Here is a 17,531-nt window from a genome sequence, read left to right on the forward strand (position 1 = left end):
CTGCTATACTTTTAGTATCTGTGTGTGTTCTCTCGCGTGCTACAGCCTGCTTTCTGATACTGTCGTTTCTAGTTTAATTTTTTTGTCTGGTTATTTCAAGAGCTCTCCTAAATGTCAGAAAGATATAGAATATTACACTCAGATATTTAGGATGTAGGTGGTGGTTTAACTGTGTTCCAGAGAAGTCGATAATTATTAATTTTGCTAGCGAAGTTGTTATAGGTAGAATACGCACACCTTTGTTTTACCAGTGTTGGAAGGACGTGATCTCCATTTTTTGTAATAATTAATTAGCGCTTCTAATCGCCTGGGAGATTTTCTTCTTCGTATTCCAATTTGTGTGTGTGTGTGTGTGTGTGTGTGTGTGTGTGTGTGTGTGTGTGTGTGTGTTCGAAAAGCGATTATCTTTTAAACGCACGAAATATACAGACACTGATTCGTACTAAAGAGCATTGTTAACCCCAATGAAACAGAATTATTTTTTTTATATTTTAATAAAAACTGTAATTAACCATTTTATTTTAGAAAATAGACACACATTATTTGTTTTCATAGTTTTCGAAGAATACTGCAACCGTGTGCATGGACTTCAGCACGTATATACATCCACTTAACAGTGCCACAATTTAAGCGTCAAATAAATATCGGTTCACTGTTTTGTATGGAACAATACGAAACAAGAAACATGGAGTGGTACACTATATGTAATGCGCTTTGTTGCAGATTTTTTTCTCACATTGGCGACAGTGAAGGTGTTCCTTCTTTGTTGAAACGGGATCTAGTGGCAAATCTGCGACTTAACATTCCAGCTTGTTTTATGTAGAATAACAGTTCACAACTTTAGTAGGTATTCCTCCTTGTATACCAATATGGCAGTAAGATTCCAGAATTACAGTAACGATTCCTCGACGAAATCCAATGTGATACAGTTTGCTACCATCTTCCCTGTTGAGCTGCCATGAGTTGTATCATTTCGTAAACCTGATAGATACTCTAGAGTGAAATACTTTGATCTTCTCTATCAGTTCCACTCATAAATTTCGTGTAGTGGTAAATATCTCTTGGTTGTTGAAATGCTAGCCGTCTTTTCTGCTAATGTGAACATGAGTTGGACTTGTGGTTTCAAAGCTCGTTGCTGTAATCACCACTAATACATTGCCTGAACTGCCAGCTTCGAAGTCAAATATCCCTGTAGATTTCTTTTTCAATTCGTCTCTCTTCCATAGTTTAGTGTTTACCAATTCAGTTCGCTCTTATTGCACTTGCAGCCTGAATATTACTTAGATGCAGGTCACATAGACGATGAAATGAAGTAAATACTCATGATATAGTCTATACAGCATCTCTTCCAGCGGGTCGACAAACGCCATGACTATTCCGTAACCAAGCATATTTTTCTGGTAATGTACCAGCACCATGGTATGGTTCTAACAATGTCAGATATCGATTTCTTGGTGCTTAACATCAGAACTTAAACCCATATCTTATAAGTTTGCCTCGAATAACTGCTTTGCCCAGTGCTGCCCAAAATAAGGAACCACACTTTCGTCGACTGAATGGTCTTGCATATGAGATGTATGTTCTCTGCTTTTTTCATTTACCATGCTTATTAGAATATGTCAGTACCATTAAGTTAAATGTTGTTACGAGCATTGATATTTAACATAACGAATATGGAGCGATCCCTGGATTTTGCATTAGACACTAAAATGTTTGTTCATCTGTTAACACCCACCCATCACATATCTTTCTTGGGAAGACTACACAAGCCCTAAGAAGGAAAATCGCTAGGAAATACTTCTTTCCCTCTTCAGAGCAATCTCCAAGTCTGTTCCTCTTCGCAGCACAATTATTGCTGTATTTCACCATCATACTTATAACAGGACTTAAAAAAAAACTTCATAATATTCTAATGGTACCCTCAATGAGTGTGTTCCACAGTACTCATTCGTGGCCACACAGTGCTTCTAGTTGGAAGTGGCTGTTTAACACAGTTACACTTAGGAGATGGTTTAGTTGTTTTTCCTCATTTTGCTGCAGCAGATTTTCTTGATCTTTCATAGGATATTGTGGCAGGGGTGAGGAAGACTGTGAAGCTCTGCTTGTTGAACAGTCAGGACTTGCACCACTTGACAAAATAGATTTGGGGTAAAAAGGTCCTTTGAACACGTGTCCGGAAATGCGTCGTTGCTACGGTAGATAGCACTGACGAATCAAAGTACGCCTGATCACGTCTCGTATTTTCCTTTTGTGTTGCAGGCTGTGTGATTGACGCAGCGTACTGTAAGCAGCAGAATGATCCGGTATTCATGTCTGGAACAAGCAGAGATGGTGTTTATGTACGCCCAAGTAGATTGAAACGGCGGAGGGGCAGCGCGGTTATACCAAAACACGTACCCTCACAGACATCAACTACTTTCCAAGCCCTTTTTGGGGCGTTTGTGTGATCTTGGGTCTTTCCCCCATACAAGCATGCAGGGAGGCAGCGGACTGTTCATACACCAGATTTGAAGCTTGTACTAGGGTTCGTCTCAATATCCTGTAGAACCTGGTCCTCCAAATCTGGTGCACGCACAGTCCGCCGCCTTCCTTCACTTTTATGTGAAAGGACCCATGATCACAGAAACGCCCGTAACGGGCTTAAAATGTTGCGTGATGTTGTTGGTGTGTGTGAGGGTACTTGTTTTGTTACAGCCTTGCTGCCTCTCTACAGTTTCCATCTGCTTGGCCTTACAGAAACAGCATCTCGGCATGAATACAGGAGCATTCTGTTACATATAGTATGCTGTGTTACCCACACAGCCTACAGCACACAAGGAAGTCATGGCACGCGGTCAGAGGAATTTCATTCGTCACCATCATCTGCCGTGGCAACGATACGTTTCGAGACACGTCTTCATAGGAGCTTCTTTCCTTATTTCAAGTCAGGAATCGGTTCCTGCTGTTTGTCGGCTTTATTAATATTCAACCTGTGAGTGCGAGTGCGTGCATCGCTTTCAATCTAAATTGGCACAGAAACAGCAGGCATAATGATAAAATTTACATGTTGGAGTCTTGTTGAATTTTTAATACGGCATGGACGTAAACATTAGGTTGCGCTGCCAGTCATTTTGTTAGCGCAATATTTATTTGGCTTTAAAATTCGTTGGCTTTCCCAAATTACAACTAAATTGCCACCTTCCAAAGTAACATAGACCTTGGGTGATGCCACAGACCAATTTGTCACAACCACAAAGATTTGAGGGGGGGGGGGGGGTGCAGTACCACACTTCACAGTTAGAGTACCTTTGCAGGGGAGCCTACATGTCATGAGCCAAAAACGATTTTCTGGGTTGCAATTTGACAGACGTACTATGTTGTAACAGTATTGGCCTGCTTTCTCGAAATGCTTTGCATAAAACTGTGAAAACACAACCAGCACATCAGGGGCAAATAAATGATTTTTAGACCTTTTATGTGCAGCCTGTCCTGCGTGATCGCTGTGTTGTGGCACTAGTATCAGCCTGCGTTATCGAACTTTATTGGAGGAGCTACACGTGGCGTTGTGTGGCTGGGTACTGGTTGAGGTGGATGGAGGAGGGTGTGGACAGAGTGATTGAAGGAGGAAACAGACATAGAGGGTAGTAGTAGTAGTAGTAGTAGTAGTAGTGGTGGTGGTGGTGGTGGTGGTGGTGGTGGTGGTGGTGGTGGTGGGAAAAGGAGGAGATGGGTGAGGCAGGTGGAAGATGTAGATGTGTGGTGGACAAGTACAGGAGAAAGAGGGGAACGTGGAGATGGAAAGAGAGAGGAGAGTATGGACAAAGGGAGGGGAAAGAGGAAGAGACAGAGAAAGAGGTAGGGGAGAGGCAGATAGAGGTGGGAGGATGAGGTGTGTACATACACACACACACACACACACACACACACACACACACACACACACACACACACACTCTTACACGGGCGAAGCGGTATAACACACCAGTCGTCGTATTGTGGAAACGAAGCGATTATCTGACATCCAAAAGGGTATGAGCATTGGCTTTAAGCTCAAGAGTGGAAGCATTTGCGAAAAGGCTAAGTTTGTAAACTGTTCGCATGCCGTCATGGTTGAAGTACAGTAGACTGTGCATGACAGAATGGCGCCATCCAAAGTCGGCGCCGAGGCAACTGTAGTTCACCATGAGCCATAGATGACAGGGTTGGACGACGACTGCAGAGATGTGCACAGGCGAATGTTCTTGAACTGGCCTTGCGTGTAACATAAATTTAAGTGTTAGAAAGACTCTTTTGAATGTATTTGCCGGGAGTGTAGGCTTGTACAGAAGTGAAACATGGACGATAAGTAGTTCAGACAAGAAAAGGATAGCTCTTCAAATGTGATGCTACAGAAGAATGTTGGCAATTAGGTAGGTAGATGGAATAGCGAATGAGAAGGCACAGAATCGAATTTTTTTGTTGGGGGAGGGGGGAGGAGTAGGAGGAGAGACATGTGGCACAACCTGACTATAAGAAGGGATGAGTTGATAGTGTGAACCTTGCAGATGTGGATTGAAAAGAGAGAAGCTAGTGAGGAATTCCACCCGTCACGATTTCCACTACCATCATATTAAACTCATTTCACCTGATAACCTTCTGGTTCCTGGACTGTGGAGACAACTACTTTTCTTATAGCTGGAAATTCTTTGCCAAAGTAATTTATTAATTAATGGAAAAGGGGAAGAGGACAGATCTGTAACAGACAGAGGACTGTCTGTAAATTGGATATATTTTTGATAAAACAGATAAATGTGAGGCAGCTTTGTCAGAAAAGTGCACATTTTCCAACCCAGAATTTTAGATTAAACTGCAATCAGCAAGTCTGCTGGGGGTCAACTCAAATGGGCTGTTCAGAAACAGAAATAAAAACTTGATAAACAACGGTAACTTTTCAGTCACTGGAGAGGGTTGATCAGAAAACAGAGATGACTCTTGGAAATTTAGAATAAAGGACGAAAGTAAAATTTGACACGAGTAATCATTTAGTGCGAGTGTACAGACAACGGTGCGTGATAAAGCGTACCTATGTAACGTCAATGGAAGCGTAATATTGGTTGCACGTGTATCAAATCGCGTGTTTGCACGTCAATCATGGACGAAATTGATTCGAGAGTTCTAACGCGAATGTCTTGATTAAAACTGAATGTTTCTTCGAAAGTAATGAAAGCGAACACATGGATCGCGAAAATGACGGCAGCTGTAGCTGCTAGTCACGAAGTGAAGCCTACTAAGAACTGCAAGAACTGTCTGAGATAGCGTCTCCCAAGAGTTTTGTTTCCTCGGACGCAGCGCAACACAGTGCTTCTTCCGATGGAAAAAGTTCCTGTAGCCAACTTAACTAGGGGGTGGTGGTGGTGGTGGTGGTGGTGGTGGTGGTGGTGGTGGTGGTGGTGGTAGGGGAAAGGGGGGTTAAGCCTGCCAATGCGCAGGTTGGTAAACGTTTGGTGGCGCCAGTTCTCTGTCCGGCGGCTGGGTCAGCGCCCTACAGGCCACCGTTGCCGTGGCCAGAATTTGAAATTTACGGTCCCTGGAAATTTTAATACGTAATGAAGTAGATTAAATTTATTTAAATACCCATGCCTGCTGCCACTGAACTCGTAATTGCATAATCAAGACGAATATTTAATTGGAAATGAGGTTATAATTTTAGTTCACACCCTTTCCTTTTAATGAGACAGCTGCTGAGCCTCCGCCATGGGCTCTATACGTCCCTTGAAATATCTATGGATTATAACCTCGTGGACAAACAAATGATTACTTGTTCAATTTGTGAGGCTCTTTCGCTTTAATAAATCATTCAATTTTTCTGAAATCGTAATCATTCGTTTCTCCATGTACGTCCCATCTACCGATTTCGTCCCTTTCGGATAGTTCCTTCGTGGTGTGCAGTTTTTATGTATGTTTCAAGCCGTGTAGAAATTTATGACAATGCTGTGACACAACTCCTAATAAGATTAATAAATTAAAATATGGAGTAGTATCGTTGCGAAGACAACTTTAATTCTATGTCGGAATACGATGTATGTTCCACTAGTGGCTTGTTAGTTTCATAGGTACAGGGGCAAGGGCAGTAGACAAGTAACAGAGACGCTCCGTGTATTCTTAATACGACCGGACTCGTATCATGAATTTCCCTTACGCATATCACTTCAAGTTAATGAAGTGGAACAAGTGTTGCAGCTTAGACGGCACCGGACTTGCGCGCTAGTTTTCACAATGAACCGAAACGAGACTAGATATTACCTCAGAGTTGAGCCCCGTGGCATGCCACCTTTTGTTTTTATGGATGTAGACATTTTGGATTTACAATGGTTAAAAGTAGTTCCATGCAGTTAAGTGGACCAGGGAGGGTGGCTGACCCCTTTTAGCTGTGGTGGCAAGAGTGTCTCCCTGACTTTTAGGTCGGTCATTCTGCAGTGGCGCCAGTCCGTGAAAGAAACGTTCCCTTCTACAGAAACGTGGCGACGGGGAAAGTTTGAGTGAAATGACTACTATCTTCCACTTTAAGGAACACGCCATCTTGCGACAATTTTATCGTATTGATTTCCAGAAATCTACAAATTATGCGGACCTTCTTCTTAATACGTATCGGTTGGTTCGGAATCGCGAGGAAAATGTGTTTTGAGGGGGAAATCTACGTACCAGATTTACCAGCTCATATATTCCGCCTACAGTCAAACCGTGATTGCGGTCATTTTCTTCGTAATATTTTCTGCAGCTCAAATCTATGCTTCAATTTTTTATTAATTAAATACTTCTTAATTCTTTTTTAGTAAAGGCTGGATGAAATGGTCCACGTGTGTGAGAAAACTAGAAAAGTTTCCAGTTCACAATAGGACACATTCCGAGGCGCAAAGTAATGGTCAGTTTGGCATCAGAAGGAAGTGTAGGGGGGACGAGAGGGGTGAAAAGCTTATCGGGAGACGAAGGGTGGGGTAAAGTAAGCAGGCACAAATGGATGTAGGTTACACCGTTACGGAGAGATGAAGAGGCTTGCACAGGGTAGACGAGCGAAGAGAGCTGCATCAAACCTTGCAACAACAACAACAACAACAACAACAATTAAACGACTGTCTAGTACTCGTAGTGATTAATTCATACATTTTCTAATCTCACTGCCGCAGACAATCATTGCTATCAATTCTTGAGTACGCTGCGATGAATAAAAAGTTTGTAAATAGATTTCAGGAAGGGAGGGGGACGGATTGCTTCCCTCATCAAATCCTCCTCCTCCCCCCCCCCCCCGCCCTTCACTTCCCCTCTCCTCGCGAAATTCTGTCCCCGCGCTGCAGAAAAGGCGTCTTCATGCGGCTCGCGTGAAAGTTATGTTATACCCAATGCGTTTCCTGCATTGACAGTCGCCTCATAGAAACTGCATTTTAGCCCCGTTGTAATGTGGCACGCACTGCATTGCAGCGTTACTGTAGGCGCTCGCGTTGTGTGGTGCTGGCATCGAAGGAATGCTGCCTAACAAAGAAGACTAGTTGGCAGTTGTGTTTTATGCATTGCGCCTGAGATGCGCAGTGTCACGGAGGCTGCGAGCTAATCGGTGGCTGGCAAAGAGGTCGGCGGCGTGAAAGCCACGCTAGGGGAGTGGAGTGTCCCGCGCGGCTGCAAGTCGTGACTGCTCGCCGCCCGCGCCGCCCCCCCAGCCCCGGACAGAGCAGGCGTGAGATGCCCGCGCCGAGATAGCGCCGTGCAGCGAGCCTTGACACACTTTATGGCTCAGCTCCGCGCTGCCCGTGGCTGCAGCCACCGCGCTCTGGAGACCACCCTTCCTAGACACCGTCTGCCCCGACACCGTCCAGTCGGTCTCAAAGAAGAGTCGCAAAACAAATGTATATGGACATACGTACTCAACGTGCTAGTGTTAGAAGCGTTGGGACACCAGAACACATCACCGAATGCAGCGATAAATATGTCGGAGTACCTGTGTGACCACGAATTACAACCAGCAGAATGTACCAGGGGCGTTCAGTAAGTAATGCAACTTTATTTCTGATAGCAGGTCGGTTTAATTCAGGATTCCAGTACACCATATTACACTACTGACCATTAAAATTGCTATACCAAGAAGAAATGCAGATGATAAACGGGTATTCATTTGACAAATATATTATATTAGAACTGACATGTGATTACATTTTCACGCAATTTCGGAGCATAGCTCCTCAGAAATCAGTACCCATAACAATCACCTCTGGCCGTAATAACGGCCTTGATACGTCTGTGCATTGAGTCAAACAGAGCTTAGATTGGCGTGTACAGGTACAGCTGCCCATGCAGCTTCAACACGATACCACAGTTCATCAAGAGAGTGACTGGCGTATTGTGACGAGCCAGTTGCTCGGCCACCATTGACCAGACGTTTTCAATTGGTGAGAGATCTGGAGAATGTGCCTGCCACGGCAGCAGTCGAACATTTTCTGTATCCAGAAAGGCTCGTACAGGACCTGCAACATGCCGTCGTGCATTATCCTGCTGAAATGTAGGGTTTCGCAGGGATCGAATGAAGGGTAGAGCCACGGGTCGTAACACGTTTGAAATGTAACGTCCACTGTTCAAAGTGCCGTAAATGTGAATAAGAGGTGACCGAGACGTGTAACCAATTGCATCCCATACCATCACGCCGCCGGGTGATACGCCAGTATGGCGATGACGAATGCAAGCTTCCAATGCGCGTTCACCGCGATGTCGCCAAACACTGATGCGACCATCATGATGCTGAAAACAGAACTGGATTCATCCGAAAAAATGACGTTTTGCCATTCGTGCACCCAGGTTCGTCATTGAGTACACCATCGCAGGCGCTCCTGTCTGTAATGCGATGCAGCGTCAAGGGTAACCGCAGCCATGGTCTCCGAGCTGATAGTCCATGCTGCTGCAAACGTCGTCGAACTGTTCGTGCAGATGGTTGTTGTCTTGCAAACGTCCCCATCTGTTGACTCGGTGATCGAGACGTGGATGCACGATCCGTTACAGCCATGCGGATAAGATGCCTGTCATCTCGACTGCTAGTGATACGAGGCCGTTGGGATCCAGCACGGCGTTCCGTATCACCCTCCTGAACCCACCGATTCCATATTCTGCTAACAGTCATTGGATCTCGACCAACGCGAGCAGCGATGTCGCGATACGATAAACCGCTATCGCGATAGGCTACAATCCGACCTTTATCAAAGTCTGAAACGTGATGGTACGCATTTCTCCTCCTTACACGAGGCATCACAACGTTTCACCAGGCAACGCCGGTCAACTGCTGTTTGTGTATGAGAAATCGGTTGGAAACTTTCCTCATGTCAGCATGTTGTAGATGTCGCCACCGATGCCAACCTCGCGTGAATGCTCTGAAAAGCTAATCATTTGCATATCACAGCATCTTCTTCCTGTCGGTTAAATTTCGCGTCTGTAGCACGTCATCTTCGTGGTGTAGCAATTTTAATGCCCAGCAGTGTACGAGTATTACCCACTGTTTTGAGAATGAGATTTTCACTATGCAGCGGAGTGTGCGCTGATATGAAACTTCCTGGCAGATTAAAACTGTGTGCCCGACCGAGACTCGAACTCGGGACCCGAGTTCGAGTCTTGGTCGGGCACACAGTTTTAATCTGCCAGGAAGTTTCACCAACTGTTTTGGTTACAAAACCCTCGTTCTCCACATTACCTCCGTTCACTGCCACAGCCTTGTTCCATCTTACCTGGGCGGCCTGTATGCCCACACGATACCATTCTGCTGGTGAACGTCGGAGCCAATGTCTCAATCCACCAATAACCTAATCATCCGTGTACTGTTTTCCGCGGAGTGCATCCTTCATTTAGCCAAACAGACGTACAGGGTGGCGCACGAAATGTGTTATCAACTGTTTCTTTCACAATTTACGACGCACATTAGATATCCCGCTAGGATGTCTACAGCACTACCAGCAGAGCTTGGAAAAACAAATGAGTTACGAAATGACGTGTAATTCACGATACTGCCGCTAGGAGACTAGTAAGCAGAATGGCTGACAATGGAAGACTGATGACACAGCAAAGATCGACAATTGTGTTACTTTTTCATGAAACGAAAAGCCTTGTTGTGACTCAGAGGCGTTTTCGACAACAGTTTAACAAGAAGACCATCCACAGGTTGTACGATAAATTCATCCAGGAAGGAACAGTATTGTAAGCGAAACGACCTCGGCCTAGGCCTGTTTGTTCGCCGGAGATTATTGAAGTGGTACGAGTTGCTGTACAGAGAAGTCCCGGGAAATCTTGTAGAAAGGCAGCAGTGCAACTGGGAATATCCAGACGCTCCGTTCAACGCATTCTTAAAAGTACCATATGTACCCATACAAGATGACCTGTGCACAGAAGCTCACTGAACACAAGCAGCAGAGACTACTGTTTGCTCAGTGGGCGGAGGATAGGGAAGAAACTCTCAACAACGGTTGGTTTTCAGACGAGGCGCATTTTCATTTAGACGGTGTGGTTAACGAACAAAATGTACGCTTTTGGGCCAGTGAAAACCCACAAGTGCTTCATCAACGACAACATTACGCTCCGAGGATTACAGCGTGGGCAGCAATTCCCAGTCACGGACTTATTGGACCCTTTTTCTTCGAAGAAACTGTGAACAGCGAGAGTTATTTGAGCATACTTCGCAATAGCTTCATTGCACAGTTTCTTGCTACTGCCTTGCCCTTCAACACGCAGTGGTTCATGCAAGATGGAGCAAGGCCACATACTGCAAACACTGTGTTGGAGTTTTTACACGAGCATTTCGACATGCGGATCATTTCACCAAGTTTCCAGGTCGCTTCAATGACGGACAAAACTGGCCCCCCAATAGTCACGACCTCAATCCATGTGACTTTTCTTTGGGGGTACCTAAAGGAAAAAATTTTCCCGAAACGTCCACGAGATTTAATGGAGCTGAGAAAAGGCTTATTCTTCAAGCTTGCAATGAAATAACGGAAGACATGTGCCGTAGGGTAATCACTAACTTCAGTGTTCGTTTGAAGGAAGTTAGGAAACGAAATGGTGGACATATTGAGCATGTGGTGAGTTAGAACAAATCTCCATGGACGGCTCTTCATTGTAGTATATGTTCCTTTCAGATTGTATTGACAATAGAGTTTATATTTAAAAGCAAAGTGGTAACACATTTCGTGCGCCACCCTGTAATTCAAAAGGCGAGAGATAAGGGCCGCAGGATGGATGGGGAAGAACAGTCCAATGAAGTTTCGCGCACTTGTGTGAGGCCTTGCGTTGTCATGGAGGAGACGTTCTTTAGCATTGTTGTGGCGACGAACACACTGAAGCTGTTTCTTCAATTTCATGACGGTAGCACAGTTCACTTCAGAATGAATGGCTCTGAGCACTGTGGGACTTAACATCTGATGTCATCAGTCCCCTAGAACTTAGAACTACTTAAACCTAACTACCCTAAAGACATCACACACATCCATGCCCGAGGCAGGATTCGAACCTGCGACCGTTGCGGTCGCGCGGTTCCAGACTGAAGCGCCTAGAACCGCTTGGCCACACCGGCCGGCAGTTCACTTCAGAGTTGATCGTTGAATCATGAGGGAGAATGTCAAAGAGAATAACCCCTTCAGAGTCTCGGAAGACCGTCGCCATGACTTTACAGGTCGAGAGTGCGGCTTAGAGCTTTTTCTACTGTGGGGAGGTGGTGTAGCGCCATTCAGATGGTTGCCGTTTTGTTTACGTTTCGAAATGATGAACGAATGTTTCATCACCTGTAAGAAAGTTCAATAGAAAACGGTCATGTTCAGCCTCGGAACGGGGAAGCAGTTCTGCATTGATGGTTCTTCATTGCTCTTTAGAATCTTCTCTTAGGCGGCGAGGAACCTAGCGGGTGCACAGCTTTGAGTACAGTTGGTGGACGAGTTTATCAGCACTATCAACAGACACGTCCAGCTGTAAAGCTTGAATGAGAGTGTCTGCATGTTCCAGCATTGCAGGAGTGTGAGCTGAGTGGGGCTGGCTGGTACGCGGGATGTCGGAGAGGTTTGCGCGATTTTGTTGCGCTGATTACATAGTCTGGCCCAAGGACTTAACGTGCTTTAGTTCACTACCAGGTTTCCACAGACATTCTGCAAGCGCCCATGAGTATCTGCGATGCTCTTGCTCTCCATCAAAAGAAACTTTGTGACAGCTCCCTGTGTTTGGAAAGCATCTCCGTCACAGCCGCCATTTTGAGGGCTGCGTATAGCGCCGCACGCTACTGGGACTTCATGAAACTGTAGGGGCTGAATCGGGAATATTCCACTAAGTCCCACACAAAATTCCGCATTTTAACGGGAATTGCATTACTTATTGCTCGTCAGTCGTAATCTGACATCCTTGGATACTCAGTTGTACATTCAAACTTTCGGAACGAGTCGTCCTAACCAGAATAGCACCGTTCATCGAGGCTGCTACCCCTCCTGAACAAGCTGGCTTCAGACTAGGACACAGCTGCACCGATAAAGTTCTTGCCCTAACTACCCATATTGAAGCAGGTTTTCAAGACCATCTGAAATCGACAGCTGTCTTCGACCTGACAGCCGTGTATGACACTGTCTGGCGACAGGGACTGATCTAAAAGCTACTGCAAGTTCTAGCGAGTCGAGAAATTGTGGATCTATTATCCAGCATGCTTAGTTAAAGGCAATTTGAAGTGTTTCTAGGCAGGTGTAAAAGCCACAAACGGAAACTAAATAATAGACTACCACAGGGATCTGTTTTAGCCCCATCACTATTCAATTTATACATTAGTGATTTACCAACCACAATATCAACTAAATTCATCTATGCTGATGACATCGTACTGGTAGCACAGAGTAGTAATTTCGAAGATGGTGAACGAATTCATACGGAGGATCTGGAGATGTCAACTTTCTGTAAGACCTGGAGATTGGTCCCAAGCACATCAAAAACTGAGGTCTCTTGTTTCCATCCAGCGAATCGTGCTGCGAACTACAAACCAAGAGTTCTGCTCAATGGACAAACGTTGAGGTACAATCCTTTCCCAAAATATCTCTGAATCACTCTAGATAGAACCCTGAGCTACAAACAGCACATCACCAAGCTTTCTCATAAAGTTGCTGAAAGGAACAAAATAGTACATAAGCTCAGTGGTACCACCTGGGAAACCCCTGATGACTGCGTTTAACTGGCATCAGTCTTGTGTACTCTGCTGCCGAGTACTGTGCACCTGTCTGGTTGGAAAGTATAGATGTGAAGAAGATAGACACAAAACTTAACGACACAATGCGCTACATTACTGGTTCCATCAAATCAACCCCACGCCACTGGTTACCTGTACTGAGTCGCATCCCTCCACCTCACTTAAGGCGGAAACAAGCTCTACTGAGGGAGGCCAAGAAAATCTCTGCATCACCCTCTCTACCACTGCACCAGGAATTCTGTCATCCGCCACAGCAACGATTGCGACCAGGAAGACCAGCAAGTGTTACTGCAGGACAACTCATCGCGGATTGTTTTGATGTAAATGAAAACTGGAAGCATGAATGGTCAACGAAAACATTGGGAGCAAGAGCCCATCACCTTGATCCCACAAAGAAGCCAAAAGGTTTTGACCTACCGAGGAACCTTTGGTGCCGCCTCAAAAGGTTAAGGACTGGACATGGTTGTTGTAGGTACTTCAGGTACAAATGGGGCTGGACCAGTTCACCAATGTGTGAATGTAATAAAGAAGAGCAGACAAACATTTAGTCCAACGCTGTCCACTTCATTCATACCCTGGAATTCCCGATGACTTGCTCACTCTCACACCCAGCTTAATTAACTGGTTGAAAAACACGGACTTTAAGGTTTAATCTTGTCTAGTATCATATGTATATTGTATAAAATCATTTGCCTTATGTCAACTGTATATTGTATAAAATCACCATACGATTAAATAAATAAATAAATCCTTTGATACTTCCCAATTTATAAAACTAAAGTGAAGTTTCAATCCAGGGGTTCAGAGCGCCTGGAACTTCACGGGAAGAAGGCATATGTCACAGTAACAATAAAAGGAATTGGTTGCGGTCTTTGTGGTAAAACAGACCATCCCCTAACACACAATCACCTGACTTGACCATGTGGCTGGATCTGGAAAACAATCGCATCCAGCTATCGAGAAGATGCTTCCATCCATTCTGGTGGATATAATTTTGTTAACCAGTTTCCCACTCTAACGGTATACTCCAATGCATAGCTACATGCTACGACGAAACTACCCGCCAATTATCGGTGCTTGTAGTATTACAGTTGCAGTGCGCCACATTGTAGCTAGGGCATTCTTTGATATGAAAAGTCGTATGTTTTCTTTTTTAACTCTCGCATTACCAGGGGAGGCGGGGTATTTCATGCCCGCCTTTCGAAAAATTTGCGATGTTTTCAGTTCCTTTACATTTTTAAATATTGAAAAAATTTTGCTTCTAGTGAAGTCTTCCACCAGATTCCTATATACCTTTTAACTTTTTCAGTTAAGGTTAACCCAAAAATTTAAGTCTCACTAGCAGATTTCCCTCCCAGTGAATGTCATTTTACTATTTAGAGGTTCAGGGCCTTACTTCTTAGAAAGTTTTTTTGAGAGTAAAAATCAAAAACAATAAACGAAATTTGCGTTTTTCTACTTTTCTGTGGTGGCGATGTAGTCGGTAGTATACGTTACTGAAAGTGCGTTGATATTGCTAAGAGTGTGTTGAAAGGTATTTCTAGGTTCTGAACCATGTTTACATTGTAAAAAAAGGTAAAAAATAAGTTGTTCATACAATTCAACAATTAAGGAATTTTGTTTTTTAATTTTAGGTATTTCAGGTGGGCACAAAATAACGCCCCACTTCCTCAGGTAATGCGCGTTATGTAAAATGCCTTATTACTGATAAGGTTAAGCGAGGTTCACAGTTCCACAGGGAAAGGAGTGTAGTGCGTTTTAGTGAGATTCGCTCTCATGTTTTGCAGCCGATTTCATGCTGTAGCCTCGAAACACACCTCTGATCTTGTAACGAACAGCTGTCAGTTAACATTATTTCTGAGTAGGTTAGACACTATGCATTTTGTAACAATTCACCATCTGTAAATCATTATATTATTTATATTTCATAGTAAAGTTCCGTAGTTAGTACAAAATTCGCCAGCCTACGAAATGAAAACGTTTTAGTGCTTCTCGGCCATTTATTTTCGGTAACCATTATAGACTAGCAGTACGTTGCGGTACACAAAGACAAAGTTTGGTCAGAATGAAATAATGATACTGATTCAACAGAATTTCGGAAAGAAAGAATTTCCAAACTAATAAACGCAATTTTCTTTTCCAGGTAATGTCAACAATCATTCTGTCAACTGACGGTACTACAGCGTTAGACCTAAAATGCAGGTATAGTGTCAAACTTCAGTAACTGTAATAACCTTTAAACTTTAGACCGCTTTATTGTCCTGTTTAGTGTTCGTGCTGGATTTCCGTAATCCATTTATTACGCCAGATCGTCATTCGTGGAACACAAGCCTGTGTTGTTGAAATAGATCTATAATAGCAAAAAATTATATTCTTAAATCTTTCACACTATTGACGAATAATATGACAAAAAATTTTCTAATTGCACAAACACTGACTAGGCGAAAGGCTTCCGTTAAAATACGAAAAGAAAAATGACGGGATGCTGAGAAACTTAGAGTGAACAGGATGAACACCAAACATCACGAGGCGAAAAGAAATGTACCTCAGAAATGCAGGGTAAAGTTCTTCGATAACTTGACACCATAGTAAGTAAAATATTACAAAAAATATCTTGCCGCCCGCTGTGGCCCAGTGGTTCTAGGCGCTTCAGTCCGCAAACGCGCTGCTGCTACGGTCGCAGGTTCGAATCCTGCCTCGGGCACCGACTGGTGTTGATGTCCTTAGGTTAGTAAGGTTTAAGTAGTTCTAAGTCTAGGGGACTGATGACCTCAGATGTTAAGTCCTATAGTGCTCAGAACCATTTGAAAAAATATCTTGAACTGTTTGGAACAGTGGGTGGAACGTAGCAGTAAGGATCCCCGTTATTGGTAGCTGTACAGGATCTAATCGTTAATTAATGAATTCAGCGGTATATGGGATACATGAAGACACTCTGGATTGCCTTCCTTGCCAAATTGAGGCCGCTGTCCAGGTGTATCCAGGGTAAGGGCTGAGAACTGCAAAATGTTTCGTCGGGGTGCTTATTTAACCTAACATTGTTCACCTCGTAAAAGTAGACATATAATTAATAACATGCAGAAGAACAGCTGGGGCCGCCAAAAACCCAGATTTTTATAAACTACTCAATTGTGTGTGATAATACTGCTATGTGGGGTGTACAAGATGTTTCTGAAAACAAACGAGTACATCGACCACAGTGGCGACAGATTCCGCGAAAAGTCAGCCGTCCCGCGTGATCGAACGTGCCTGCGCTGGTTTACTTCGGTGGTCGCGCTCCACCGTCAGTCCGAGCGCGTCTTCTCCAAGGTAACGGTCCTAAACGTCGGCAGCCAGTTGCTGCTACTAAAGATGCCAGCCCGCTCACGCCTGTGCTGTATAAAAGCGGCAAACTGCACCGTGTGCTCACGGCCTGCTTACCAGCAGGCATGCTGGCCGGTACAGTAACGTCTTTGGTAGCGTTTACCGGTATAAATTACTTCTGTGAGCGCTTTTCTTTCTCCAGCTTCTGACCATGTTGCCTACGATCTCTCCAAAGGCTACTGAACTACTTCAGGTGGCAGTGAAACACTCGGCAAAACTTTTTTAAAATGTCTCCACACGTAAAGAAAAAAGTGTTGATCAGACACATTTTGACATCCCTGTGACATCTTACGGCGTTATACACTGAGAGGTTAAGACACAGGAAGGCATAGGAAAGGGTCCGTCGTTGGCTGCTGAAGCCTATGTGGTCCATGGAGCTCCACGTAGTCCTGCTAGAAATGGGTTCCTTACATACCACATTCAAATCGTTGGCGATTGAATCAAAATACACAGTCGATTGCCCGGTGTGGCTCTGTAGATTTTTTTTTTTACCATGTACTCAATTTCAGGTAATTAACACTATACAACATATAGATATATCTGCCCCATACTCCGCAAGCCAGCTTACGATATATGGCGGGGAGGGTACTTCTGGTACCACTAACTGATCCTTCCTCCCCTCCTCCCCCTCTCTCTTTTCCCGGTTCCGCTCTGCATTAGCTCAAATTTCATAATTTTTCTCGTCGTGGTCATTTCGCGAAACATTTTAGTGATCATTTTTCCCGCTCTGTCAGAGACTGGAACGGTAAACAAATAGCTTGAAAGTGATTCGATGATCCTTCTGCCAGACAATTAATTATGAATTACAGTGTGATCAAGTAGAAGCAGATGTACACGAGAACTTCATATACGAAGTTAGACTATTTTATTATTTTGCAATAATTGATGATTTGCACTTGCTGGTGTTGTTGGTTTGTGGGGTCCTCAACATCGTGAACATCAGCGCCCGTATAAGTTCCAAATCTTTCCATTTACA

General features: G+C 44.2%; 1 protein-coding gene across 4 annotated transcripts in view; it reads left to right on the plus strand.

Annotated features, from left to right (window-relative positions):
* The window catches only part of LOC126196656 (kelch-like protein 26), a 347,281-nt gene that overhangs the window by 71,035 nt on the left and 258,715 nt on the right, over positions 1-17,531 (plus strand). The window contains exon 2 of one of the 4 annotated variants that reach the window (XM_049934583.1): positions 15,336-15,394. The exons of the other annotated variants lie outside the window; for them this stretch is intronic. The gene's annotated coding sequence lies outside the window, so the exon portion shown is untranslated. The remainder of the gene's footprint in view (positions 1-15,335; positions 15,395-17,531) is intronic. 4 annotated transcript variants of the gene reach the window in all.

Source organism: Schistocerca nitens, chromosome 1 (genome assembly GCF_023898315.1).
Source record: "Schistocerca nitens isolate TAMUIC-IGC-003100 chromosome 1, iqSchNite1.1, whole genome shotgun sequence".
Lineage (NCBI taxonomy): Eukaryota > Metazoa > Arthropoda > Insecta > Orthoptera > Acrididae > Schistocerca > Schistocerca nitens.